Source organism: Cyprinodon variegatus, unplaced genomic scaffold (genome assembly GCF_000732505.1).
Source record: "Cyprinodon variegatus isolate N-32 unplaced genomic scaffold, C_variegatus-1.0 Scaffold1140, whole genome shotgun sequence".
Classification (NCBI taxonomy): Eukaryota; Metazoa; Chordata; class Actinopteri; order Cyprinodontiformes; family Cyprinodontidae; genus Cyprinodon; species Cyprinodon variegatus.
In genome coordinates, this window is record NW_015151593.1 from 146,687 (window position 1) to 156,426 (window position 9,740).

General features: G+C 36.8%; 1 protein-coding gene across 1 annotated transcript in view; it reads right to left on the reverse strand.

Moving 5' to 3' along the window:
• Nucleotides 1-9,740, reverse strand: part of ankrd6 (ankyrin repeat domain 6) — a 51,342-nt gene that overhangs the window by 39,608 nt on the left and 1,994 nt on the right. The gene's annotated exons all lie outside the window — the stretch shown is intronic.

The window sequence follows — 9,740 nt, forward strand, 5'->3', positions numbered from 1 at the left end:
AGCTGCAGCTGGAACACACATCCATGCAGGCAGACAGAGCTGCAGCTGGAACACACATCCATGCAGGCAGACAGAGCTGCAGCTGGAACACACATCCATGCAGGCAGACAGAGCTGCAGCTGGAACACTCATCCATGCAGGCAGACAGAGCTGCAGCTGGAACACACATCCATGCAGGCAGACAGAGCTGCAGCTGGAACACACAAAAATCTTCTTGTTTGTGGTTATTTCAAAGGGAGACCAACATAAAATCGCAATAGCGGTTGAAAATAAATCTTAATCTGGATTTTTGGTAAACTCACTCAGCCCTAGCCTATAGCTACTCCCAATAAGAAAAGAGTCAATCTTACAATAGATACATAGGATCTTTTCTTAGTGGTAGTCAATTATCAATTCATCTGAATAAGAAACTGGACTGGACTCACAAGACTGAGGCTCTGGATAACAAAGGACAGAGCAGACTCTTTCTGCTGAGGAGACTGAGGTCTTTTGGATCATCAGCCATCTTCTAATGAGCTGTCTGTTGGAGCAGTGGCTTATCTGTAGCTGAGAGGAAGCAGCTGGATCAGCTGATGAAGAAGAACAGCTCTGTGATTGGTTGCCCTCTGGACTCAGTGCAGGAGGTGGGAAACAGATAGATCCTAACTAAATGATCATCTCTGTTGGATAATGTCTCCCACCCTCATGCATGAAGCTGGTGCTGAACTGGAGAGCTCCTTCAGTGACAGACTGCTGCACCCTAAATGCACCAGGGAGCGTTATCACTGATCCTTCCTCCCAGAAGACTCTAGAACAGGGGTGTTCAAGTCCAGTCCTGAAGAGCTACCATCCTGTAACTTTAAGATGCATCTCTTCTCTAACACACCTGAATCTAAAGCTTCAATCCCCTCATTTAGCTCAGCAGAAGCATGGTAATGAGCCACTCATTTGATTTAGATGTGTTTAAAATGGTTGCATCAAAAAGTTGCATGATAGTAGCTCTCGAGGACTGGACTTGAGCACCCCTGCTCTAGAACCACCACTGTTCCCAACAACCTCAATAAGTTGTTCCATTCATGCTCATTTTGCACAGTTTCTACCTTAGTCAGTTAAATAACCTGCTGCTGTCATTCTGCACATCTCTGATGTTGCTGCTATTTTCAAACATCCATTACTGTAAAAATGTCCATAGCTGGATATTGGTTATTTATTCTCCAGATGCACAGTTTTAGATTGTTAAAACACTTTCATTGTGTCATGCACCATGATCGTGGTTTTGGACATAAGAACCAGTGTCCATGCTTCATCTTGACATGATGACCAGAGAAGGAAATACAGTTTTGGTGATTAAACAGCCATAAGACCTCTGCACTAAGCTCTATTTCACTAAAGGTTTAAACACTGATATAACATTAGTGTTCATGTGTTCCTCAGATGCTCGTTACATTTCCATTACCAAGTATGACCAAGAGTCATTTAGTGGAATCCTGATGTCTATTCACTGCTAGCTATTTCAAAGAGGATAAAGAATCATTTAACTAAAGGTTTTTGGTTCTTGATTAAGCAAATCATTCAATAAAACATTATTTGGCCAAATAATGTTTTATTAAATAATAATGGCGTTACTCAGACTCGTCTATCCAGAAGCCAAACCAGTAGAAGAGGAACATGAAGCTCACTATAGTGAAACATGCTGCCTTGGCTATTTGTGCAATTTTATGCTGAAAGCCCTAAAAAGAAAAGGCGACGATGGAAAAACTGACATATCTTTTACGTATGAAAGGTCATTCATACAACAAACGCTGGTCTAAATGGCTGACGTACAAGAGCAAGGAAGCATAACTAGGTGTATCATCTTGTAATGTATTATTTTGTTTCTGTCTTTCTACTTATCTAAGTATCAGTGCCCCAAGTTCTGTGTGTGTTGTATGTTTTATTGTAATGAAAAATGTTAAATAAAGAGTATAAAAAAAAAAAAAAGAAAAGGCGACGACATATTTGGACAAAGACATGGCTGAGCAAACGTGGCTACTATGGTCTGTAGATTTTACAGAAAGAACTCCATTTCACTCATTGCCCCCCCGCCATGCTGCTGGGTTTACATCTGAGAGGAACAAGAAGAATCCTTGTTTGCCCACTGAGCGATTTGCCCACAACCACCTTAAGATGGCCAACTGAAAATCAAACATGTTTGCACAATCGGGCTGAAAGTCGACCCGATCTGAAAATTCTCGCACGACTAAAGATTTGGCCCAAAAAGGGCACAAAAAAAAATCGTACCGTGTACGCCCGACTTAACTGCTTATCGGGGCCGCTTCCTGAGAAGTGAGCCCGGTTGGTAAGCAGCTGCCTTCTGTAACTCTAAGCAACTTCTCTGATGTGAGTAGGATTAGAATTTCTACACTGAAAAAAAAAAATCTAAATCTAGATAAGTCATTTTTTTCTTAAAATAAGTGCATTTGTTTTTGGATTGAGGAGGTAAAAGAGACATTTTGCCAATAGAACAAGACGATTTATGTTCAAAATAAGAAAACACAACTGCATTGTCTTATTTCAAGGACATTTTATCTAAATATCTTATTTTAAGAGTAAAAACGCTCATTCCATTGGTAGATTATCTTATTTAGCCGCTCAAATTAAGGGTAAATATACTTAATTTAAGACATTTTTTACTGATTTTTAGATAGTTTTTTGCAGTGCATCAAATCTCGTGTCATGTCTCCTGGTTATTTGATAGATAAACATTATGAAGTGTCATAAAGAGTTTATCCAGAGTAATGAAAAAAAGAACCAGAGAGAGAAAGCTTCAAGGTGGAAACACAGAGCTTTCCTTTAACAAAATGAAACTAAGATAGAAGGTCTTCTTTCCTTGTTATTAAAGAGGGAGGAGAAAAGAAATGCCTGCTGCTTAAGGTTGCCTTAAGACTCAAATCTCAGACTTGATCTGGCAGATTACTCCATTTATTTACCGTAAACTGACTTCAGTTAATGGGGTTTATTATTCACATGGGCAATGTGCCTCCAGCAGAATGTAAATAAATCTAAATCTATTCCTAAATCCACAACTTAACTCTGTTTACACCATGAATACCGTTCATTCCAGAAAGCAGGACTGAAATCATGCTCTGGGCTCTTAGATTACACTTTTAAATGTGCTTCATAATTGGCCTAGCACACTGAAATTACTTAAGTTCTGTTTTATATTGAAAATAAAATAAACTTCTGATATAAAGTACTTTGAATAATATTTTTTTTTTGCTTTTATATAAGCAGGTAGGTCAGGGCTAAATATTACTTTTAGTTGATTAAAAGAGAATGTAATAAAAATCTGAAAGCAGTTTTAATAACATATTTAATGAACATCAGATTCATACTCATTAAATTAATAATTATTTAGACAGAGTATAATATGAAATGTGTCCATTTGGTATCAATGGTAAATTTGTGTTAAATTAGATTAAAAGCTAGTTTAAAGGTATTGAAACTGTAAGTGAAATGGGATGATGACATCATGTATGTCTGCTAAATGGGTTCTATTTGGACATTATGTTCAATTCATTTGGTGTTTAAGAATAACACTGGGTGTAAGATAAAGAAGTTATATAACACAGAAAGCATCTTTTTTATTATTATTTCATAATGCTGATCATCCTGATAATAACTGAGTGAAAACAGACGCTTCCTGCTTGTCCTGACAGGAGCGCAGGAGAAGTTAAAGGCCTCTTACATGGTTTTTGTACTAATAGCTTTTTCTTATGGTGCGTTCAAACTGAACTCCTATGAAATGAAACAAGTGATTTATGTGCCATCCCTGTGTAGAGGCGCGTTCAGGAGCAAAGAAAGCGAAACAAAGAGAAGGACGTGCTTCAAGCAGCCAGAGGCGGTAGGCTGAACGATCCTTTTTAAATGGTGGCAAAGTGGAAACACAGCTCAGAGAAAGCTGTTTACATTCAAGATGGAATAAAACAATTATAGCTACAGTTTGCATTAGAGCTATGCAACAAGTTACTATCAAGACAAGTGAGGGAAGGACTTTATGTGCAGAAGAGCCGTGAGGAAACTGAGCTGCAGACAAAACATTAAACCCCTGATGAAGAAGACAACACAAACATATTTTTAACCCATCTCTCCAAAAAAAAAGAACTAAGAGGTGCCTTTAAAAATGGGACAATATTTTTTTTTTTTCAGACTTTATTACAGCACTGATGGATGATAAATGGTGCGGCACCTTACTGTCCCATCATTTTTGGCTTCTGGGATACAGGCGCCCTACAAAAACATCATGTAAGACGATAACCTGAGTCTGGATCAAAGGAAGAGGGGACATTTCCACTGCAGAGACTCTCCTCCTATTCCTGGAGATTATGACAGGCATGCAGAGAGAAACATGCTGTTCATCCTTAGTGTTCTATGGAGCCAAAAAATAGAGACAATGTTTTATTTCATGGGATGTGGTCACTGACCTGCTGTCTCCACCCGCAGAGGTAACTTTCCTTAGATGCCGACGGCATCCAAAACGGTTCAGTTTTCAATAAATCTGAGAAACAAACTGTTTGGCATCAGGTTCACAAATGAGGAAATATTAGGTTGTTGTTTGGTGGTGCTGGTCTAAGCATGCTCAAAGCTTTCTTTCTGAAGCGGGATGTGGTATAATGACTTAATTCTAGTCATTTTTCAACTTTATTCTCGTAACTTTATTACTTTTTCTCATAAATTTACTACTTTAATCTCATAATGCTACGTTTTTTTTCTATTAATATTACAACTTTTTTCTCATAATGCTGCAACTTTATTCTCACAATGTTATGACTTTATTCTAGTATTTTTTTTAAATCTCTAGTCTGGCCCTATTATTCTGTCATATTAGAACTGCCCTATATGGGTTAATATACAAAATAAACAAAGAATAAGTCATTTCTTCTTAAAAAAAAGTTAATTTGTTCTTGGATTTAGGAGGTAAGTGAGACACTTTGCAAGTGTACATTTTTACATTTTAAATAGGAAAATAAAAACAACTGCATTGTTTCATTTCAAGAGTGTTCTATCTTATTTTAAGAGTAAAAATGCTCAATCAATGGACCTGCTTCATCTACCTGCTCAAATTAAGAGTAAATAACTTATTTTAAGAGATTTCTGCTTATTTCCAGATTGGTTTTGCAGAGCAGAAAAGTGGGAAAATAAAACTGACATGAGCTTAGCAGCATAAAGGGAATAGATGTGATGGCCCTTACACTTCAGCCCACTGAGGCATAAAGCTCCAACAGGACACTGTCCCAAGGCTGCCAGGGGTCACTTGTTTGTACGAAATGCGTTCTTATGCACCATGGTTACACTTGAATGTCCCTTAGATCAGCTAAAAACTGAATGAGACTATAAAGGAGGGAATTGTATGGCTGACAGCATTCTACAAAACTCTGCAGAGAATCCTCTCAGTCATACATGCTCACAAAGCCGGCGCAGCAGGGTCACAGAGGCTCCTTGGCTTGCAGCTAGGCAACAGTCTTTTGTGAAAACCTTCTGGAAGTCTGAGCTCAGTTCAAAATAAAAAGCTCTCCCTGTTCACATGGCTGAGGGAGGAGGCTTTGGTGAATGCTTATTTACCCTGTTCTCCCTTAAAGAATAAAAATCTTTGCAACTATATACAGAAAATCTTTCCTTTCCCTTTCCCCTAACTTAGTCTAATTTTAAGATAAGAACCTTTATTTTTTGAAGCAGAGTCTCTAATAAAAGATACACTTCTTCTCAAGTAAATCTACCTTGCTTATTTCTGACACTTCTAAGGGGTCAGATTGGGGTCAACAGCTTAGCTCCTTACATTTAGCTCGTTAAAATGCACACAGCTCTTCACGGATGTGCATTCCTTGCAGCCTTTACATCATGCCCTGCAGATATCAGCCACTCCCGATATTCTCAAACACTGCTTGTTTTGACTCCACTTTTTCCTCACCTGCAGAAAAAACACTATCTGGTATTTCTCAAGCAAAAGGCAAAGCAACTGATCTAACTCATTGATCATCAAAGTTAGGGTCATGACCTCAGTAAGGATCAACCAGTCTGTTGCCTTAGATCCTCTAAAGAAATAAACTAAATGTTAAACGTTCATCTTAGGGTGTTTAACAATAAATAAGTGTCTCTTAAAAGCGAATAAAGCCAATGTGGCTGTTGATGCTGATTGTTACAGCATTACATTAAAGAGGCATTACAGAGCTTTCTAATGATGCTGCCACCTGTGGCCAAAACAGAGAACTGCAGCACCCCTCTGCTCTCTTAGCTCACGCACATACTTGCCTGTTTTTTTTTTTTCATCTTATGTGGAGTTGCCATTGGTGTACGACTTGAGCTAAATGCCAGTTTCTTCTGAGTCTCCATTAAATCCATCTGCAATATAACTCATCGATTGTTTGTGAGATTGGACCCCTTCAATAGGGACGCATTTGATGTCACATCCACAGAACAGCAACTTCAGACCCGAGTTAATTCAGGAAAATAGACTACAGGCTTATAGATGCATCAGCAATGAACTACTGAGGCATCAGTCTGATCAAACAATGGTTTAGTCATAAAGGGTAAAATGATAAGGCTATTTTACAGACATTTTTCAGTAAAAGTTTAAGAGATAATGTTTCTTTAAATTATTTTGTAGAAATGTTTTATACCTAACTAATAGTTTGGGTCATGGGCCGACTCTGCTACCATTCTGAAGGTCAGAGCGTAAAAACTTTGGGATCAAATTCACTATATGAGGTGGATAGAGGGCTTGAAAGGGGAGATGATTGCTGTGCTCAGACATAATAATGCTGGAAGTCCTGAAGTTGGCAAACATGACTACTGAAGCCAGAACAACAAGCAAACCTTGTTATCTTCAAGACTAAGACAAAGGCCTTAGTGACACTGGAAAAACAATCTAGAAATACGTAAATCTACTTAAATTAAGTGTATTTAGCCTTAATCTGAGCAGTAAATAAGACGATCTGCCAATGGAATGAGTATTTATACTCTTAGAATAAGATCATTAGATAATATGCGCTTGAAATGACACAATGCAGCTGTGTTTTCTTAATTTAAATGGTCTTGTTCCATTGGCAAAATGTCTCACCTACCTCCTTAATCCAAGAACAAATGCATTTCATTTAAGAAAAACATATTTATTTAGATTTCAGGTTTGTGCAGTGTAAAGGGAACTTTCTCTTTGAGGCAAGATAGACAAGAAAAAAACAAGTTGCAAAGCAGGGCTACATGCTAAGCTAACACTACAACACTGGAGATGTGTTTAAAAGCAAACAGCTCTGCATTCTGCTGCAGTAAAACTCAATGCAGGAACGCATTAATCAGCTGACGGCTCAATCAGATAGAAAGCAATGAAACAAACCGTGTTCCTGTCAACTCCTGATCATTAGCCTCTCCTTTGCAGGGAGGCTAATGTGGCTGATAAAAACTCAGATTATGTTGGAGTGGTCCAGTATGCTTCCTGGTAACGGTATAATTCAGTTAATCCAGTTTATTTCTATAGCGCCAATTCACAACACACGTCATCTTAAGGCACTTTACAGTTCACCAGATTATCCAGTCAGATTGATTCAAAGTTTTCTATCTAAGGAAAACCAGCTGATTGCATCGACTCATTGACTCTTCAGCAATCCCTCACACTGCTTGGTGTGGTATAGTTTGAATTTTTAGTATGATAAAACCTAAGATTACAGTTTGTGCATTTTTTATGTAAACTTATAAAAAAAAGAGACTTTTTTTTCTCCATTCTACAAAATCTAAATCCTGTCACATTAAAATAATGTCTTAATCTATAATAAGAAAATCAGAAATAAGATTCCATGGGAATCTTTAATTAATAAAGTAATGTTTGTAATTAATAACTGTAATTCTTTTAGGGGCCCAGTGAACACTTTGAATTAGGGATTTCTACACCATAAGCTCACTGTAAAGAGGCTATCCCATTAAATTATAACATCCTGGGATTTATTAGGACTTTCGTATACACAGAATGGATACGAAACTAAAGTTTGTTTAGTACAGCTCTAATGACATTTCTATTTCTTAAAGTGCAGCAGTGATCAAAGGTAAACAATATGGGAGAAAAAACATGGTGCAAAAGAACGTATTGATATGGAAGTTCAGAGTATTCAATTTATATGATGCAATCCTGCAGTGTTGTGGTTTGGCCGTGTCAATAACACCAAAGCAAAACACTTATAAACAGATTATATATTATTTCTTTGTTTTATTATTTTATTATTTCTGTGTTTTATACTTTCTTTTGGTCCATTGGTAAATTAAGTGTAGGCAGTTTCAGTATTTACAGTACAAAATCCAGGGATGTCTGATGTTGTGCACAATGAGGAAACAGGAAGTAATTTGTCTCTCAACGATGTAGAAAGGGACATTTCAAGATCTAACGTGAAAAAGTAAAAAAAAAAAGTGTGGATCAAACAAAGAAGCAGTCATTTGGATGGATGTGGAAGTTCTGCCAGAAGATGGCGATGGTGAACACCTTTAATGTCAGTTGATCACTCCTGATGGAGAAATTATTTTCAAGCTCAAAATTACTGAGCTTTTTTTTTATTAGGACATAAATGTTTTTTTGGTGCCGTTTTAATAACCGTCTCCAGTTTCAAACACAAAATACTATCATAGCTTTTAAGTCTGCATCAGTTTCAATGAAATGCGAATTTCTCACAAACCTGAAGTCAGTTTAGAAAACTATATATTAAAAAACAAACTGTGTATTAGAGCCAAAGAGCCTGAAGTGCAAAGAAGCAGAAGATTAATTAGAGTTTTAGACTTAGACTGATTTTATTTTGTCATCTTGTACACATAAGTGTAAACAGAGATTTCTTTAAGTACAGCTCTCTAGACTATTTCATTTTTTAAAGTGCAGCCTTAATAAGGTAAGCAGCAGTGATAAAAACATTGTGATGAAAAACAGTTAAGTAAACATGTGACTGTATAGTTACAGTTCTAACATTATTATTATTTTTTATATAACTCATTTTACATAACATTCTGCAGTCTAATAGCAGTGATGAAGAAATTGTTCTGTAACCTGCTGGACCTGCATCTTATATCTTATCTCTGCATTTTATTCTACTTTATGCTAAACAAAATAGTTTGAAATAATATTTAGATTTACAGTATTTTTCTGGCATTAAAGAGCTGTACAGGTAAGTATTGAATCTGCATATCCAGCATTTGTTTAGGAAATCAACCTTTGAAATGAAAGAAAAAGCTTCTATTTGCTGCACTTTTCAGTAAAAGAACAGGAACCTGACTGGCAGCCGTCACAACCTCCTCATCCAGCTCTGAGGAAGCATCCATATTGAATTAAATTTATAATAACCTGTTTATTCAAATATACATATTCATAAAGGTTACTTTGCCTAATTTAATATAGAAAACATCATAGATCAGGCAAAATACACTTTAATTTATATTCAGCAGTAATTCTCACTGGGGCTGAAACAATTAATCAGAATAATCGATTATTGAAATAATCATCTACTATTTTAGTAATCAATTAATCGTTAACTAGAGTATAGAGACTCTAAAACAGATTAAAAAAATGTTTTTGTCGGTCAACCTGCTCTATCCAGAAATCCTCAAGGGAAAAATTTTAGTTTAATCAGGTTTAATTACGTAAAGAGTCTTCTTTAAGGAACCAAGGACAGCTCCCACCCTGGCTCCACCCTGTTTGACCTGTTGCCCTCTGGAAGGCGCTACAGGCAAATGAGGATCAGGACAAACAGACTCAA